Below are 20520 nucleotides of genomic sequence, written 5' to 3' on the forward strand. Positions count from 1 at the left end.
GTTACATTGTGGAAATGCAGGACATTGACTGACTGTTTAGCAGACAGTAAATGTGTTGCATACACTGCAACATCACAGTGCTAAGAAGCTGGAAAAAAAAATTGTAACTACTTGTGCATCACTTAGATGAAATGCAGAATATAGAAATTGACCATTATGTGCTGAATTAATCTGTCTTTGGTGCAGATGGCCCTAAACACCTGTTGAATGGTTGACAACATTTTGAAAGGATATTCATGTTATAAGAAATTCATACACCCTTTAAAGAACCAATTTAAAATGCATATTTTTTTCTCTGTGAGCCTAGACCTACTTTTTATTTTCTGCATATTTAAATATGTACATTACTTCATTACTTATGAGAAAAATAAGGTAATGTAAAATAGGCTTGAAGAGATGCCATTTGTTTCGTGCTCTGCTGCCTTAGAGTTTTTCTGTTGGTTCTAATTGCTTTGATTTTATACCTTTTTTTTGGTTTTGTGATTATCTGTATGACTTAAACCAATATAAATGGATGGAAATTAAGGGGGATTACTAAGAGCAAAATGTTGTCCATTGTAATTTCATCATCTAGGACATGCAGAATCAAAAAATGGCTGCTCACCTAATTTTGTTTCTAATATATATATATAAATGACCTGATTATTAATTTAATGGTTGCCTTCCCCTTTTAAATTCCAAACTGTTTATGCTGTGTGACTTGTTTCCATTTGACTCTCGGTGATCCAGGGTACTGACTTCAGCCCCATTTGAGAAAAATTGCCATGAAAACGCCCCAAAACCTGAGTTTGTTAAGTTAATGTTAATTGAGGTTCTCTTTTGGCCTGAAGATAGAGTTGTCTTGTAGTACTTCTGTTAGACTGTTTTTGGTCCTGCATTATGTTTGCTGTAATCTCAGTAAGTGGGAGCATTCTGAAAATGACTTTTCTGCCTAAAGGTAGTGAAGAAAAGTAACTTAGCTATTCTTGGAATGAAAGGAATGGGTGGCTAAGATGAATTAGCTGGGTTGGACTGGTTGGGGATTGTAGGTGGTGGCTCTAAGAAATCATTGTAAAAGGAGTCACTCCAATGGTTAATGGAAAACTGAAGAAGGGTCCTGCCTGTTGACATGCACTGTGAAACACATCCCAGAGCATTTCTTTCTCCATGGACAAAGTGTCATTCTGGAAATGTCTTAACTGAAGCAGAACAGTTTGGCTAGTAGAAGCCTATGCAAAAACAGCAACTTGGAAGCATAATGATATAAACTAGGCCTCTAGACTCTAAACAAGAGTTAATGGAAACCCAGGGCTGGAAGCCAGGCCTTCCCATGATTTTCTTAAAACTAAAACAAATCTTAGAAAAGTTGTTCTCTTGAAAACGTTGGTTGGTGTTAGAAGTAATTTCCAGAATGATTTCTATGAAAAAGGTGTCTGTAACGCAATTTTATTCTCCATTTTCACATCATCAGTATTTTTTCAATTACTGGTGGACACATTCCAACTTTTAGTTGCTAATAATGAGGCTGTGTTTCCAGGCATTTCATTTTTCCTAAGGTTCAGAGTTACCTCCTAACAAATAAAGTTACAGTGCTGCACAACCATTTTAACTCTTACTGGAAAATTCCATGTATTTCTAAGATAATCTAGGATTCCTATCTGTTGTGTCTAAAATTGCTGGAAGCCATTCTGCAGCAGTTTTGTGTAAAGTATATGCAGTCCATACATTTTATTAGAATGAAATCCATCCATCCATCCTCTTCATTGAATTCAGGGTCACGGGGGAGCCAGATCCTGTCCTGGCAAGCACTGGGCGCAAGGCAGGATTCAACCTGGATTGTGCTAGTCCGTTACAGTAGAATGAAATCACTTAAGGAAAAAAAAAAACTTTCAAGAAGAAGATAATATGTGGAAACAATATAAATCGTGATGAATTATGCTGTCGATGCCCAGGCTGTAAGAAAGGGGATATAGCTGTGCAATTCAATACACGGCCATTGCTTACTCTATTGATACATCAGAATGGTATTTTATGAGGGCATTTCAGTTCAGCTTGGCACAGAATTTAGTCACTAACATTTCTGGGCAAAAGAAGCCACATAATTGAATTCACAGTGGATGTATTATATGCAGTGGGAAAGCACCATATTTTGCCATTTTTATAGAAATATTCTAGTGTAGTTTGAACAATGGAAGCAGACCAATACGTATGGTTTGGGACTTTTTTGCTACAGTATAACATCAGTTTGTGTCAACCTGCATCTAATAATCTAGCTTTAGTTCTTTTCGGTGTTAGGCTTGCATTTTGTCATTTAGATGTGTTCTGCATGTGCAGGGTAACAGTAATAATACACACTAGGGCTTGACAAAAAATACTTGTCAAGCTTTGGATAAATAATTATGTAGCCTTTGACAGTGTTCCCTCATGTTCAGTCTTTTACCTCTGACGCTGCTATTTTGTGGTTCCTATAGTTTTCATTTGCTTGAAAACACTGAAAGAGATCACAGAACTAATTTCCCAGAAACAGTGCAGGCAATTTTATGTCGGCCTTACTTTACTCAGCTGTACTTGTTGACCACTTTACTTCAGTGCTGTGCGAATGATGATTATCACCATGGATGCAAGCAATCTTGAGGTTAGGCATTGTATTGTATAATTAAAAAAGGTTCCCTAAGCATGTAGAAATCCCCTACAGTCAGATAGTATGCCATATGGCTTATGGTAGTTATCTTTTTGATGAAGATATAGCTTACATTGATGCTCAGTTAAGAAGTGTTTATTGTTGCTGACATTTCAGTTAACAGAAAAAAAAACTACCAAGTTTTTAATATGACCCAATGAATTCAATGACATCAGTTACAACCAGATAAAATTCTTGTCTTGTATGAAAATGAGTCTTACAAGCTTTGATAGTATGTAATGCATCTTTATGGCATCGCTTATTGTAATAGAAATCTTGCTATGTTTTCATTTGATGTGAACAGCAAACGTTTCATGAACAGAACTCGCTGTTACATTACAGTACAATCACAGTCCTATTGCCTGAAAGATAAAACACATTGCATTCTTTCCTAAAATAACTCCTTGGTAGGATTATGATTTGGTGTGGTTGTGTCTGACCTGTAGATCATTAATCATGATAATGGTAGAAAAATCTGGCTCAAATTAGGGTTTCATAAATTTTACTATACAAATGGTCTTTTTCCCATGGAAATGTCTGTTATGTTTGAATAAACTAAAACTACCTTCTTATGAATGAATTATACCATTCATTACCAAAAGGTCTTTCATAAAAATTCAGACGTAGGAAAATTGTTTTGGAGACTCATGAAAATGCCTCTAATGCACATTCAATCTTTGAAGACAAAAGGCCATTTGTTTGGTTTCTGAGAGATACTGAAATATTAAGCCTGACATACATTTCTCAAGGTTTAATTTGACTTCTGACTGCAAGTTTAATCATGCATTTTATTTATAAGTGCTTTTAAAAAATTCAAAGCATCACAAATATTCACACTTAATGCACAAGAAATGTAGGTAAATCACAGTACACAGACAAAAACAAACAATAACTGTACATTAAAAGCAAAAGTACAACATAAGTCTTCATGTGAGATGTTTGATGTCTTGTTTATAAGCATTACGATCTTAAAATCCAAACCTATTACAGTTGGAGTTAATGCAGTTTATTCAGGACAGGAGGTTTTAACTTGCACTCACAGAAGAACAGTAAACTTGTATTATTAATAATAATTCAGCTGCAATTCTGGTTTCAGAGCTGAAACTAGGAACTCCCAAGTGATTAGAAAATAGTCTGGATTTAAACTGGTGCCTTCAAGTTGTAAGTGATTCAAGCTTTCCTTTACCTAGTATTTGGTTTACCTAAACCTTGAAGATGTAGCTTTTTTTCGGGACTATACAACGTCTGACTTTGATTGAAAAGGTCTTTTATTCTTGGCAGATAAGACTATCGGTGACAACAAAATGCATTTCCTCCATAGATTTAATAGTTATAGCTTATGTTTCCTTGGTTCTTTGCTAAAGATATATTGTAAGTGAGAAGAGACATCTAGGTATGGTTTTGTAAAGCGTTTATCAAAATTTATACATGGTAAAAAACAGTTATGGGTGTCAGACGTGGAATTTAATGTGTATTCATCAATGGATGAATGGCTTTCTAGAACTGACCCTGGACCAACAAAAGGGGAATGAGTACCAGCAGACAAGCTTCTCTGACCACCCACCTGTCAGTGCTATTCATGTTTTGGCTCATTGTGAACCCTGCAGTGCCTAACCACTGCTGGCCATCAGATGCTCAGAAAGGGGCAAGAATCATCATTTTGCCAAAAGCCCTTGCTAATTAAAACCCTTCCTGCCCCAGCCGTGCCCTGCCAATGGTACTCTGATGCTTGAGGATTCCTGATTACAGAGCCAGCTAGTGACCGAGTCTGAACCATAGAACTTAACCCTATCTTCAAGCAAGTGCCTTTAATGGCTACTTTATTTCTTCATCTTATTATTCAGGGAGCATCTTAGGCCAGAGGTTAAGGTCTGGAATGCTGTAGGCGAGTTGTTCAGAAGAGAGAAGATGTAATTAGATGAGGCAGTGAGGTGTTTCAGGATCCTTCCAGGCAGATGTAGGCTGAGGCTGCACAAGCCCTTCTTTTGGAGAAAAAAAGTCTAAATTGGTTGGCAGAGTTGACAGTCCTGGTGGCAATAAAAAAGGTCTCCGCTTAAAAGGAAAAGTGAAAATACACTATGTCGTTTCAGATTCCAAGTAAGCAAGTGATAAAGTTCATGAGTTACTGTAATTGTTGTTGTTTTCAAACTTCTGGTTACGTCATGAACAAACCATTCAGAAGTGTTTGACCACAGGAAGTCTCTGGCCTACACTTCTTTGTATACTAAACCTTACTAACCTCCACTTTAGGTTTTATATTTAAGGAAATAAGACAGGAAGGAAGGAGTGCTTTCTCTGTTCCTGCATATCTTTCCATTGTCCACTAAGGTACTGTATTTAACTGCAGTTGAAGCTCGAATAGTTGGTTTTGGACTTGAAAGAGGAGTGGTTCAAATTTAATTATATAGTCTCAGTATTATGTACATAAACATTACTTTTAGGACTTGTTCATTCTATTCTTTGTACAGTAACATAATTTTAAAGTAAATTATACCTTTAGGAAATACACCTTGTGTACTTGCCTATCAAGAGTGGCTAACATGTAGAATAGCATGTAGTATATACATGTATTTTGGATCAAATTCTTCGCACATGAAAATTTTAGCCCTCATATATTATTTAGATCATTTTATGTTATTTAGAGTCCCGTTTTTAAAAATTCAAAACTGGACCCTATGTAATGCTATATTTTTATATTCTGAAAGCAAGCATTGTGAATCAAAGAAACTGACGTTGTTGACCTTGTGAAAAGATTTTTTGCACATATGGCCGTGGTCAGGACCAGAACACCAGTTGACAGGCTCTGGCAGGAGCTGTTGAATGTTGTTTGGGGTATCAAGCAGTTTTGAACTATCAAATTGGATATTGAACTGAGATAAAGTGAGATACTTTAAAAGCCACGATACTCATATATAATTTGGAATATATTGAATCTCCCCAAAACTCATTTTAGTTTTTATGGAAAGCAAGGATATTTAATTTTGACCCCATCAGTAGTCTGATAGCTCTTACAGCTGGTCTGAATTTAAGTTTGTGAGGGGGGGGGGGCTGTTTTTGCATTTTCTTAAAGAATTCTAAGATATTGCTTGACCTAAAAATAAATAAATAAATAAATGAATTAAAAAACAACACACAACAAACAACCCTTCAAGAATGCAAGTTGGCATGCTGTCAGGATCCAACAGCTGTGCCTGGCTAAATGTCACCCGGAACAGCCATGTTTTTGATTTTAGGGCATCAGCCAGCTTCTCTTTGAAAAGACTTCTTGACAAGATGGGTTTAATGTCAAATCATTGTCACATTGTATGTAACTCTAGTGCTACACTGCAGTTGGTGCTGCATATTTACTATTAGGGCCATGATCTTTTTTTCTGGTGGCTTAAAATCCCTTCTAGCTGATTTTCTTCTGATTCTGTTTAAATGTTGAAACTGACAAGCATTAGAAGAAAATGTCATTATAGTATGTCTTGAAACGTCTATGAATGGACTGAGCCAATGTACTCTCTGTTGTTAAGGTGTCAATAAAACTTTACCTTACTAAATGTTTATAGGCCTTCACAGACATGAAACAACACGTTTTTTCTCTGAATTTGAAATTGACGTTTCATTTTCATACTTTAGTTCTTAAAAGCATCAACATCTTTTGACGTTATCTGCAGGTCTTTAAAAGGAATCGTTTAAAAACCGTCCATATGGTTTCAGTTCTATGTCTAAGAACTCTGCTTAGATGATGACCTGAAACTCTCCAGATAGATCTGATTTCATGATGCCTGCTATTTACACATGTACAGATTGTTAGTCAATGTTTTACTTTCTGGCCTATATTTTGTTGTTGGTGATACCTTCTTAGCTCTTTTTGTATTGCATACAGTGTGAAGTTTTTTTATTTGTAATCAAATAAAGCCAGCAACAGTCATCTCATAATGTGGGCAGGTGTTTAACAATTAACATGTTAATTATTAAAATCGGGAGAGGGGGTGGTGGCCAGTCCTGATCCTAGATCAGTTGCAAACCACTTGGAAGAACTCCGTTTTCACCCCTTGAACGCGGGAGCAGTTCAGCTAATTATTTCAGAGATTGTCTGAAATGAAAACAAGTGTATCTTGCAGCTCCCAAAGAGCACAACTGGACATCACTTAATTGGATTTATCATGATAAAGTGACAGAAAACTCACATTTATTCCTAGACTTTAGGAATTGATGACTTAAAGGTGACCTTTAAAAGACCTGCTGAATTTTGTCTTCCCAGGAGTCACCAGAAGGTTGACTCTACCATGAATGTTACCATGCTTTCTCTGGGAATTACATCAGACATGTGTGTCACAAAAGTATGATCCATTTCAGTTTTTATCAGGATCTGGCTCTTACATCACCCAGTGGCAACAGCCTGATGTTTCAAGCTTCTTACTTTTAGTCGGTATGTAGCGATATGAAGTACTGGAATTGGCTTCATTATTCTGCTCTCCTCCCCACTGATAGCTGGTGTGTGGTGAGTGTTCTGGCGCACTATGGCTGCCGTCCCATCATCCAGGTGGATGCTGCACATTGGTGGTGATGGTGGAGTCCCCATTACCTGTAAAGCGCTTTGAGTGGAGTGTCCAGAAAAGCGCTATATAAGTGTAAGCAATTATTATTGTTGTTGTTATTATTATTACTTAACTAAACTGTTTTGCTTCCTAAAAACTATTAGTACAAGATCCTTGGACTGTTAAAATGATAGTGATTAATCTGCTTGAGCCCTTAGAATGGGAAGCCATACTGCTTACTTTTCCCACTCAGTCTTTGTATTTACTCAATATCTGTTTTTCTGTGGTACAGCTTACAGATACTGAACATCTTGTTCAGCATTGTCCTGACAGAGCAGCTCAAAATACTTTAAAACATTTTGGAAATGTATACAAGTTTATTTTTTATAGCTGCTAGTATACCATTAAATTCATTGCTTTTACTTTAACTCAGGGAATCAGCCTGCCCCGGTAAAACTGTAATTCCCAAATGTGCTCCACTCTGTTCTTTCTCTGCTGAACTTGTGACTTCTTTGGCACAACAGTCTTAAAAAAGGTAGGGGTTCTTGTGGCAGAGTAGGTCTGTTCTTTACCTTCAGACTAGGTGTATTGGCACCAGCAGAATAAGCCATTCTTCCATTCATAAGACATTGCTAGAGCTGTAGGTCTCCCTCCCCCTTTTAGTCACAGTCTTTGAAAGATAAACCGCAACAAATTTAGACATTTAGACAAATTCTAAATGTGTTACAAAAGCTATCTTGAAAAAATTGCTGGGAAACCTTAACTGCAAATGCTTCTAATGTGATATTACTGTGAATCAACAACAGTAAATGTGATTAAATATAAAAACAGGAAGTGCATTGTGTTTCCAGTAATACAGTAAACAAAGCTCAAACTCAAATTCCCCTTCACTCTAGCCACCAGCTCCTAGATAGGCCATTACAAGTAACACATCAAAATTCATAAGAATGAATTATGTATAGTCCATGATGCAGTATACGCATGAATCCATGAGGTATATTTTTCTTACTTTTGGCATACCGTCAATCTGACCTTTTTATATTTTTGTTTTTACATTTACCTTGTTCTTACAAATGTAGTGCATTTTTTCTAATAATGTGTAAGGTGAAAAATAACTGCAGTTTTTCATCTCTCCTAAGGATCAAGTATTGGTTCACAGAAGTGTTTTGTCCAAAGCCAACAAGTTTTCATTTAGTTGCAGCCAACTTTGGGAGCACTAAAACTACTCTGCCTCAGTGCCCTGAGCAGCCGTGTTCCATCCGAGTTAGAAAAGCAGTGCCACAGAGATTGACGGCTGCACGGGAGGATTTTCTTTCCCAATGGAAGTGCATTGGCTCTAGTTTGGTTCTTTGCCTGTTGGGTAATGCGGATCAGCTGAAGAGGTGGCTCGGGAAATATTGCAGGTGCCAGTGTTTGATTGCTGTGCCAGAGCTGGCGGTGACTCTGCTTATGACTTGAAATAAATGAATAACAATTATTGCAGTCTCTGCTGTCTCCCTCTAGTGGACAGGGTTATTTTCTTAACTTGTCCTCTGCTGGTGGGTGCAAATATTTTCTGTGGCTTTATTTTTCAGCCCTATAGTCAAATGTAAAGCTGCTGTAATAATCCAAATTTGACTTCTGATTACAGGGGATCTTAAACTCACATCATTTTTATGCTTGATGGTCATTGAGGTATTGCTTCAGCATAAGAAAGGAATGAAATGGAACTTTCTTCTCGATTTATATGTGATAAACGCAATCCAGTAGACCCTTGCTGCAAATAATTGGGATAAATATTTAACTAGCAACTGTTACTCAACAACAGAAAAGCTGTGTCATTGTCTCTCTGTTGAGTGTGCATCTGCTGATGCCTCCTATCAGATGAACATGTAAGGTTTCAAATGGAATGACAAAGTGGTTTCCTTGGTCTTCATTCTTTCCTCGCTTTTGAAACTCTGACAAGACGATGACAAGAGTGACTAATGACAACTGTCAAATCCCTAAGATCTGAAATAAGCACAGTTTATGGAGGAGCTACTGTTTATAAATCATTTGCAAGCCTGAACAGAATGCAGTGGTTGTCAAGTTATAAGTCTTTTGTGTTTTAAAAACAGTTAGTCAACAGCCAAGCATCCACTACTGTATCAGCATTCTATAATCACTACTTTCCTATTTACTTCTTTTTACTACTTAGCTGCAGCTTTTTAGAACACTTTTTCAAATGTTGTAGATTCCCCTTTGTTCCTTGTAATTTCATCAGTTCTGTGATTGCTTCCTACACAAGCCAGGAATCACAAAAATGTTGATGTGTACATTACTTTTCAGCCAGTGTGATGCTTTTTTCATCTGACATATTTAATGGAAACTGACGATACCCCAAAAGGACTCATTGCAAAGGATCTCAAGTCGCAGTCATTATATCAAAGCCTGATAACCCACTTCTGTCTTATTCTTGCCTTGCAAAACCTGCTTTATCTGGAACTCCATCAAAATACAATTAAATTTTATAGTAGAAAGAAATGAAAGCATCCTTTGTAGTCTTAAACGTTCAAGAAACTAGGAAGACCCTCACTTTGTACCAGTTCCATCCAATTCAGCCCTTATGAGCAGGCATATATTCGGATTGTGTAGATGGTGCAGAGAACATTTATGTTTTTTTTTAATAACAGGAAACATTTTTTGGAAGAAGATGTAACCAAAATAAGATGACTAGATTGTAGTATCCAGACCCTGATGCAAAAAAAAATACAGAAATGTTAATCAGGTACAGATTGCTAAAATTGCTGTTTAACCATGCAGTAAAATTAAAATACAATTCTTTTGCCAAATACTGAGCACTTATTTTTCTTTTTTAGTTACTAATATTTCAACATCTTGGTATGCTGCTTAACTATATATATATATTAAATATAATCAATTATTAACTGATATTGCTTGTTTTATTTTCAGGGCAATATATATATGAACATTAAGGACTTTTTAAAAATCTGAAAAGAAAAACTAAGTGTAATTAAAAATAGATATCAAGATAGCATTTCATTTGTTTTTAAATTCATAGTAACTGTGGTACTGCCTCACTAAAAACAAAAATACCAATTTAGTGCTGGTTTAACACTAGGTTTATGCACTGTTTCATTCACTGTGTTTATTTTTTAGGGTGGCTAACCCAACTTCATTGTATGGTAGCACAACTTCTGTTATCAGTAATCATACCCCTATATCGTGTGTATGTCCATTAAGAGTTATGTTCTAAAACTAGTTTTAGGTCAAAGCTGTTTTGTTTGACCTACAGAAATAAATTGACTTCTCTTTCAATGGCATCAGAATATTAACTGGCACCATTTGTTATGTATTCATTCAGTTCAGCATTATTTATACCATGACATCTCTCTTGTTGTTATCTGTACTTTACCCAGAAAAGCACTATATAAGTGTAAGCAATTAATTAATCGCACACTTTGCATGTGTGCTGTGGAGTTTGGCAATACAGGCTTGCTGCGAGAACCTTTTTAAATGGATTTCTAGTGTTTGTAACACAAAGATGTATTGGTGGACCTGAGGAGCCACTGGGATGGATCTGCCACGCCTGCAAAAAACCGTGCTGCTGGACCTCATGTGATTGTGAGCTCTGTGTGATTGTGGGTATTTTCTGGAAGAGAACGCCAGAAGAGACCACTCTCATCAACATTGTGTAGTTGCGGTAATCTTATGCTTTCATCCTGGATTATTTTTTCCCAGTTTCTTAAGGAATGGTTCTGTCTCTTCGGTGGATGCACTCAAAGCTTCACCGAAGGTTCTTTGATTCACTTAACCGTAATGTTTACAGAATCACCAAAGCCATCTGTCACAGCATTTGAAATTCAATTTCATGTGTTTGGCCAGTGTATTGACAGATCACAAATGAGCACCAGGAACGCCCCTTTTGCGAACAACCGACCTACCCCCCCTCCCCACCAGGTTTTGTCCATTTCATCTGAATTCCATTTAAGGAAGTCCGTTAAAGCGAGGGCTTTCTGAATTGTCTGATACAAACACTGTTTTACATTCCTATACTAAGAGTGTGTAAAACCATGTTAGATAATATACAATGCCACAAGCTGAGATTGCACTTTTAAATGGAAAAAAAACAGCCCATGTTCTTAACAAGTCGTCTGCCTTGGCAGTAGAGAGGAGAACAGACTGTCTGTGGATGTTCCACCTCTTGCCCCTCTCAGTATGTGTTCAGGAAGGGGATTAGTGTGTTGTGCTGAGGTGTAATATCATGCTGGAGGATGAGCTGCTGCACAGGAAAAACTGCTGCATATTTAAAGTAGTGACAGCACGGGGAGCCGGAGTTTGCAGATTCTGAAACGGAGCAAAGGCAGTCGTATGAAACCATTGGGGAAGGGGAGTGTGGATGGCGGTGCTTAATTACAAGGCTGTCTGGGCTGAAATGATGGCAGTATTAACAGAGCACAGCTGCACAGGGCTGATTTCCTGGTCTCGAGCACAGCGCCATGTGGGAAAGCCTGCCTTCCCTGGTAGGCTTGCTGGAATTGTGCCGCTTCATGCAGTTTAACAACCTGTCTTTCCTTTTTTTGATGCCTGTTTTTTTTAAAAGATCAGAAACGGCCACTGATGTAATTTGTTTTAGCACCTTTCAATGTTTGCTAGTTTACCAAGCGAGTTACTTAAATATTACAAGGCAGGATTTCTTATCTGGGTGTCAGTTGCTCCCCCACCCCTCTGTGGTGAACTGTGGTAACTATCACCTAGTGGTGAGAACTGTTCACTGCAGTTTCATAGTCCTCACTTGGCTGCTGTTAAGGTGTGTAAATTAGCTAGACTGGCTTTAGGAGACTTTGAACTGCAGATATGAGGGTTTAACACAAGAAAGCTAAAAGGTAATTTCTGTTTATGTTCTTCTCACATTGAGTGGACACTTGAACTTTATCAGAACTACCCTCCAATTGTTTATCAGGTAAAACACACAGTGCCCCCATTTGAACAGCTTTCCTAATAGAAAAATCTTATCTTAGTTAAAGACCTCGTATTAGCTCAGTAACTACTTTTGCAAAAACAGATACAAAATCGAATTTGGTGTGTGTTACATGAATTGCTTCACACAAACACATCAGTTCAGTTCAGAGATCAGGCTGTTGAACCTCGAGGAGCTGAAATGTTTTGCTGTCTTTGTAGAGGATAAAGAAAAAAATGATTTGGCAGCTACCAAATGAAGGAAAAGGATATTTAATATAAACTGGTCAGTCCCTTTAATACCACATCCTCTTTATACTTACTCCTACAGTAAGTTTTTTTTTTTCATGTTACTCTTCTGGGTATTTTCTACCTCTGCTTCTTTTTCTCGCTTCTTTCCATTAACCTGCAGTCAGGTTTTAATGGACATGTGGCTACCCTGTGGCAACAACCCTAAATGTCACTTAGCTCAAATGCTTTTGTGCCCTCCTATAAATGCAATATTGTGCTCTACAGCGGTGGTTCAGAATGATATATAAAGAATGCGCTGGAGTCTGTTTAAACAACTACAATTGTGTTCCTATGCAGACGATTCAGTAGAACATTTTCTGTCACTCCTGCAGGAAGGCTGTGTGGGCACCGACTCGCGGTTCAGGTCAGAGCAGAAATGATGCAGACTGCTCTATTGTCACAAGAACACGCATGACCATGGTTCCTCAGAAAAGATGCCTTTTCATACTGCAAAATCCTTTATATGATCCTTTTACAAATGTGATGATGTAAAAATCACATGTAGGTAACAGATTTGTGTGTACTTTATGACGTTAGAACGTTTTCCATTGGGTTCCCTTTTGACCTTGAAGTTATATATTTAGAGCTATTGCTCACTTACTGTGACAGATGCTGTTTGCTTGTCTTTTGTATGGAAGTGGGAAATCAAACTTTTGTGCCTTTTTCTCCAACATTTTTTATTCCCTGAAGCAGAAGTGAGTTTTAAAGATAGGGTTTTTTGCAGTATTCTTCATGTGCCCATTAATAATAATAATTGCTTATAGTTATATAGCGCTTTTCTGGACACTCTACTCAAAGCACTTTACAGGTAATGGGGACTCCCCTCCACCACCACCAATGTGCAGCATCCACCTGGATGATGTGAAGGCAGCCATAGTGCGCCAGAACGCTCATCACACATCACCTATTAGTGAGGAGGAGAGCAGAGTAATGCATTACCTCAGGTTGCTGTCTGTCCCCTTGTAGCGTTTTGCAAATTATGTTGTGATGGGAGATCCCAAAGGCCGCAGGGAGAGCTTTGAATCTGCTAATCATCATAATCCAATTCCCCATCTTCTGTTCCATCACAATTGTAACGATTTTTCATTTTGTGGATGAGAGACGCTCTTTCACTTCAGCCTTTCAGTCTCTTGGGGAAAACGGGTAGGAAATGTGCTGAATCTATGAATCCTTGTCCAAAAAAAGTGAGCCTTTTCCTTGCTTTTAAACAGAGGCAACAAGTCAGCGAATGGGTTTTTTAAAGAACCCTGTACAGTCCATGGCTCGGCTGTTGTGCGTTTTGAGTCGGAGGTTTTTTTTATTTGAAAGAATGAGTTTCAAGTCATACCAGTGTAGTATAGCAGCATGCAAGCATCCCCCATACACAGCTCCACAGGATCCCAGACTGCATAAGTATATATTATATTAAACCCCTGTACATAAGAGACTCGGCAATGTTCTTCTCTCCTTTTTCATGGTGAATCAACCCCATTCTGTGGTTTCTGTTGGTCATACTTATGCTGTTGTAGGTTCTAGAATTGCCTGAAGTTATCTTTTTTTGTCTTCGAAACAGTAGTACTGTTTAGAGTTAATAACACAGTGTAATAGTGATGATGCATCTAGATTCACACCTGGCAGGTTGTCATTTCAAACCCCAGGTGGGGCATTGCTGTTATACTCTTGAGTACACCACACAGATTGCTTCTGTAAAATGTCCAGCTGCATAAATAAGTACAAAGGTCAGTTACTTCGGATAAACAACAAATTAATCTATAAAACATGGATAGGTTATATCATCTAGGCAAAAGTAGTCATATTTAATTATTTCTAGTCTAATACTTGTTTAAATTTTGAAAAAAAACTTCTAGATTTATTTTAAATTCTGGGTGGAATAAGCTCTGAATCTCTTCTCTTACCAGAAAAGGGCAATTTCATGAATGAAAGGTTGACTTCTAGACTAATGTGTCTCAATAATGTTATACTGTATTTGAAATACCCCTTATCTGCATATTCCATCTGCAGTATAGAGTAATGTAATCTTTAGCATTCATCCATAAACTAATTTTGATTTTTGTAAAAACTGAATACTAGGCTTCTCCACAGACGCAGCTGATGATGTCAGTAATGATTCTAGTTTCTTTGTAGAGTCTGCAAATGCGTTTAATAGAAAGTATCACTTCAGTAGTGGCTGGGAAAGGTTTAGGTCTTTCTGTTCTCCTGTGACACATTGGCTATAATTTTAAGTTTGCCCAAATGTTATCTGAACTTCTTCAGTGAAAGATGCTTTATACTTGAATCAGTTGTACATTGATTTTTTTAGATTACATATCAGTACAGTTATCCTTGTACAGTGTACATTTATTTCCAGAACATTATGTTGTAAGTTTATCTCTTAGCTTTATAAAAGACTTTCTAGTAATGTTTGACTAGCCCTGCAATAATTTCACTACTTTTTTATTTGAAAACTGGAGAGGTATTGGGGATAGAGAGACTGCCGAGTTATACCTTCCCTGACCCAAGCTGTTTCTGTCTAGTTGGAAACTGAACGGTTAAGAAAGCCAGCTGTTTAGCAAAGTACTTTGAGTCATTTGAAATTCATTCAGGTCCTTGTAAAGCATTTCACAGCCGACTGAGATCCCCAAAACAAAAGTAGGGTGCATTTCAATAAGCGTCAGCACTGTGATGCACATTCATTGAAACTGCTTGCTCAAAACATGCACCAGTGCTTCAAAAAAACAGTCTGGTGAACAGTCTGGTCCTTATGTAGGCTCAGTTGTAAACTTATACTATATGAATATTTAAAACAAAATTGAGTTTCCTACAGCAAGACTCCCTGTTTTTAGGCCATTCTGTCATGTGTCTTCATGTCTTCATGTTATAGGGAGCTCATGTTTGGGTAATAAGAAGCAGCATCCTGCTAAATGTTGTGTAAAAAGTAAATTGTGCAGCAGCAGATGTTGGGAGCGGAATGGATAGGAGTGGAACAGGAGGACAGTGACGGGCATCTCTGTCAGTTGTCTCCTCTCTCGGCAGGCCTGCTGTGTGGGTACTTTGGTGTGGAAGAACAGCCCGCTCCACAACTGTGAAGTTTGGCAGTGCTTGCGGCTTCTGGGCGTACTTGTGGGTTAGCACAGTGTCTTTTGACTTCCTGGTTTTGCAGAAATGGCTCTACTTACAGCATCAGAAATCATAGCAAAGTGTTTTTTTTTAGCTGCTTACGACTGAAGAAAAGTCGCTTTGGGCACTTCTTTCATCTTCTGCTATTCCCATACCAGACCTGTGCTCGTAGCAACCTGAAATGGGACCACACCACTGGAAACTGCACAACAGCCCTCATCATGGCGCAAGAACTATAATTGCTCTCTTAAGGGAGAGGTGTACTTTTATATCGAAAATTGTTTATTTCTCATTAGTAGTTCAGCTGTCAGCTATGTCAGGTTTTTTTTTCATTTTTTACTGAGAATTAGTAGAGAGCTAGACTTTTCTTTGAAGATTACGTTCTGTCAACTGAGTTATATATATATACACCAAGTTTCTACTCATTTTTAATATTGATATTGGCTTCAATTGTATAGAGGGGTAGCTGCTTCCATAGCCCCACACAGCCATTTGCGTGAAACAGTCCCTCCTGTTCTTGGTTTTAAAAGTTTCCCTTGCTGTAGTCTCATTTGTATTTTTTGCTGTCTGAGCAGTTTTTCCCATAGGTGTGTGTGTTCTTATGATGAGTATCTTTTTTGTATTTAATATTTTTGATGTAGTGAGATCTTTATGGAAGTTTTATAAATTCCCTGATTAATTGTACTTATTCTTATTCCTTCAATTTGTTTCCTATTACGATAGCTGAGTACATTGTATGTTTTACACCCTGCTAGCCCCCGCGCATGACCGATCGAGGTGTGATCAGAGATGGGGACGAGTGCTGTCCATGTTCCTTTATGTTAGTGAGTCTGTGTGTGTGTGTTTGTTTGTTTGTTGTGCGCATTAACCCAGTTAACTAATCCAGGGGCCTGCCTGTTTACAAAAAAAAGGCAACAGCAAAAAGAAAACTTCCCACAGCGGCGATATGGTAATCAGCAGGTGTCACTTGCCGGGTAGAAGAAGAGAAGGCTGTCTTACGAGCGTGAGAAAACGAGGCAGGCTTTTTTTTCTACCACCAGACCACCCCCCCCCCCCACCTTCCCCACCACCCCCCAACACACACAAACTTTTTTTTTCCCTTGCGGCAGCAGCAGTTGTGGCAGAATCTGCAATAGCAGGAAAAAAACACTCGAGCCGCAATGGTTTCTCCCCGAACCTGTTGATCGTGGTGCCAAAGACTCAGCAGTGGAGGACCATCCAGCTGCATGAGAAAGAAAGAAACAAAAGCAGGGAGGGTGGGGGGGGAGACAAAACTCCTCAGCGGCTTTGCCTTGCCTGTGAATTGGCCCCTTGTGAGAGGCAGGCAGCCTTATATGGTCAGGGAAAGAGCATAGGCCCGGACGAAGCCTTTGGAGTGGCAGTCTGTCAGCGCTGACCTCTCCATTGGAGAGCACTCTTGACTGCAGGCTGAGGCGGCTTATTGAGATGCAGGGCACAGGGAGGCTGGCCGCAGCTGCAGGCTGGAGGCAAAAGAAGACGACACAGAATAGACCGGGGGGACGAGGGGTGTCCAAAGAAAGCCAACAAAAGATACGCCCCCCTGCTTTTTTTTATTTCCTAATCCTCCCACAGAACCCCCCGCCACACACACACACACTCTCCTGTCTCCGGCCCCGAACAGCACAAACAAAACGCATAAGCCCTCAGGAAATCCTGCTGCTGGTAGTCGGGATGTTAAGTGTCCATTTTTGGGCCACAAACCCAACAGTTTGTTCTTTCTGAACTGTGAGGTTGTTCACATGATATGTTTATTAAAGAGCTGATGTGGACATTTGAAAAGCTATATGAACATGCACACATAGAGTGGGGAGGTTTTTTTTTCTTCCCAGCACGTGTTCATTTAGGTCACTTTTCACAGAAGATGCATTCACTTGTGCTGCCTGTTTATCTTTTCTGGCCTGTCCTGAAAGGACTTAGTGTGTTCTCAGACTGCAGAGGTTTATATTGTCACACCTACAGATTGTTGGGGATCATTAGTTGACTGTGTGAATGTTGGAAGAGGGTGGGAATAAGGGCATAGTTCCATTTGCCATAGTTTGTCATTTCTGTTATTTTCATTTCTGAACTACTCTCATTTGACTAAGCGGGGAGAAAATATACATTTCATATTAAGTAACTTCAGACAGAAAACTAATTTGGTATGGTTTCAATTAGAACATGTAAAAGACTGTTTTATAGCACAATATAGTTTGTGTTGCTTATGGTTCATGTTCTGGGCAGAGAGGTATAAAATAATGAAATGCCATAATATGTGGTTTGACAATTTTATATTCAGTCTATGCTAATATTGAGATCAAAATATTTAACAAATCTTGATAAATATAATAGTTTTATCTGTCCCTGCAAATGTTCAAGGTAAAGCCCTTTGCTGTAATGCAGTTTAATTGAATTAATTGTGTTGTAGAAGAGACTTAATGTATATGCTCAAATACATATTCTAACAGTACTAGTGTGTACATTAAGAATATATGGTGTGTATTCCTGTTAAATCAACCATGAAAATGACTTATTTCAATTTTATCAGTTACCTACCAATGAATCATTGAAACCAAATTGGGAGCAATTGGTAGGTTTAGTTGTGAGATCAGTGATTTATTTTGGATTTTTTAGGCAAAATTGTGTTAGAAACTAAGACAACTTGAGTATAACTCAAGGTTGCTGCCAGAACAATCACTTTCCCCCTCTTCTTTGAATATAATTAATCTCTTTTGTGTATGTTCCATGTTATGCATCTTATATTTAATGTAATGTGTATTTTAAACTGTTTTTCATACTAAGAATCTAAGCATACATTTTTAGAGCTTCAGTTATCATTCTGAACATAAGGTAAAATTGGTTTTACTTTGAAAAAATACTGCTTTTAGTTGAGTAAATTTTATCACAAAAAGTACAACAATGGATTTTCAACTTAATTCCGCCGGGCTTTGCTTTTGCCAATATTTAACGCAAAGAAGATGTGAAGCTAATGTTTGTTAATCAATTAAAGTTGCAATTTACTTAGAATACTCAAATTTAAATGTCGTGCATATAGATCTCAGAAACAGCTGTGCATGCTTTCTAAATTCATGTTGTATAGTTTCAGAGTAAGCGAGAGGTTTGAAGATTTACAGCCCTTTGCAGTGAAGTGGCAACACAAATGAATTCAGATGGCTGAATATAAACTTCCAGTTTAAGCTGTGCAAACAAAAGCAACAGTACAGATGCAAAGTAGTCATGGCTCATTTTGTCCTTATTATGTCCCTCGTGGAATTAGTCTAAACATACAGGGTCATAATGCTGTCTGAATAAATGGTAAAAATAGATCTTTGATTCTGACAAGCTACAACTGAGAGAAACTAGAGACACAGGTTTCAAAGTTGTTAAACACATGCTATGAATCAGACGGCAGCAAGAATATTCAGTCTTTCTATCTTGCTTCCAACTATTATCTCCTTTGAGATGCAACAAGCTTAGACGTCCTTGTAACCTGTTTCTGTCTTATTTTAAAACTTATTGAAAAATTAGTCATGTAATGAATTCCCAGTGAGATTCTTTTTTATTTTTCCTAAAGAAATTTGAATTCCAGGCAGAAACACATTCACAAAGATACAGATACCCCAATGAACCCATTCAAAGCCAGAAGTCCACAGGACTTGTTAGATGGTGGGATGGCACAAGTCGATACCCGGTCTCCTAGTATTGGAATTTCTTGGTATTCTGTGTGTTTGTGTGTGGTTTGAGAGGTGTGCTACAAGCATAGTGACTACGTCCATAGTGAAGCCATGCAGCAGTTGGCAAATAAAGATAAATTCTCTTTTGTTTGGCAAGGCTTGCTGTTCATTATTCTCCACTCTGCCCAGTGAGCATCCCAGGAAACAGAAGCTGTTTGTGATGTAAAGACACTCTATCAGGGCTAGACAGCTCCACTACTGTGCTTCAGTCTCCTGATACAGAAAAGGAGGGAGGTGTTTTCTTTTCTTTTCTTTCCACCTTTGATGGCTTTTTTTCCCTCTATCCATCCGTCACCTTGCCCTTTTCTCTTCTCTAACATGGAATAAGAGAACCTGGAATTCTGTGATGTTATCTTTCATTAAAAAAACACTTAATTTAAAACAGAAATACAAGTGATTACCTTATAGGTAACAAACATAAAGTATTATCAGTGCTTTCACTTTGTACTTGCATGGTGTTTTTACCTGTGTTTCTTTTATTTTCTATTTTTTTATTTTTTATTTATTTTTATATTTTGCTGATTTAAAGTTGTTAGTTAACACTCACAAAGGTAGGAGCACCGCAGCTGGATTTTGTGAACAGGCTTATGCATTTAGCTGGATGTTGTTTATTGACTGCTGGGCTACCTGAAGCATCAGATGTATCAAAGTCTCCCAAATGTAAATCGCTGTCAAACACTGAAAAAAGATTTTGTGTTTAAAAGTGTTGCAGGAATAGGTTCCTAATTAGTTGGTTCACATGAACTATGAAAATGTTGCTGCTACACCATTAAAATAAGTGTAGAATTGGCAATGGTTTAATTACATTCCTAACTGACTACAGTACTTTTTTAAAAACACAGAAGTACAGATATTTTTTTTAACCAAAAATCAGTTTTTGGAGTGCAACACGTGCAAGACATGTGTCTAATGGTAGTTAGGCATACCAAAGAGAAATTTCTGCAGGAGAGTGATTTGCCCAAGATATAGAGAAGTTTGAAAATTTATCTTGCAAAAAGAGAGAGGGATGATAAGTGTTTTTGCTCTGCTATTTCTAATTTAGAAACTCTACAGATGAGTAAGCAGAGACAAATCTAGAGTGCTAAAAAGAGTTCTCCTTTTGATGTTATCTAGTGTTTGGTCAGGCTGTCTAGCTTGTTGTTTCCTGTTTTGTAGAATTAAGCTGTTCTTATCAGAAATGTCCTCAGCATTTCAGGCATATCAAAATGTGCTCAATACTTGCAGGCAGGACTGTTGAAAATTCAGACCTCCTGTCTGTACCATATATTCTTAGTTTAAT

General features: G+C 37.9%; 1 protein-coding gene across 1 annotated transcript in view; it reads left to right on the plus strand.

The window, feature by feature from the left end:
* akt1 (v-akt murine thymoma viral oncogene homolog 1) overlaps window positions 1–20520 on the plus strand; it is a 71047-nt gene that overhangs the window by 12655 nt on the left and 37872 nt on the right. The window lies entirely within an intron of this gene.

This window comes from Lepisosteus oculatus, chromosome 8, assembly GCF_040954835.1.
Source record: "Lepisosteus oculatus isolate fLepOcu1 chromosome 8, fLepOcu1.hap2, whole genome shotgun sequence".
In the NCBI taxonomy this organism is placed as follows: Eukaryota; Metazoa; Chordata; class Actinopteri; order Semionotiformes; family Lepisosteidae; genus Lepisosteus; species Lepisosteus oculatus.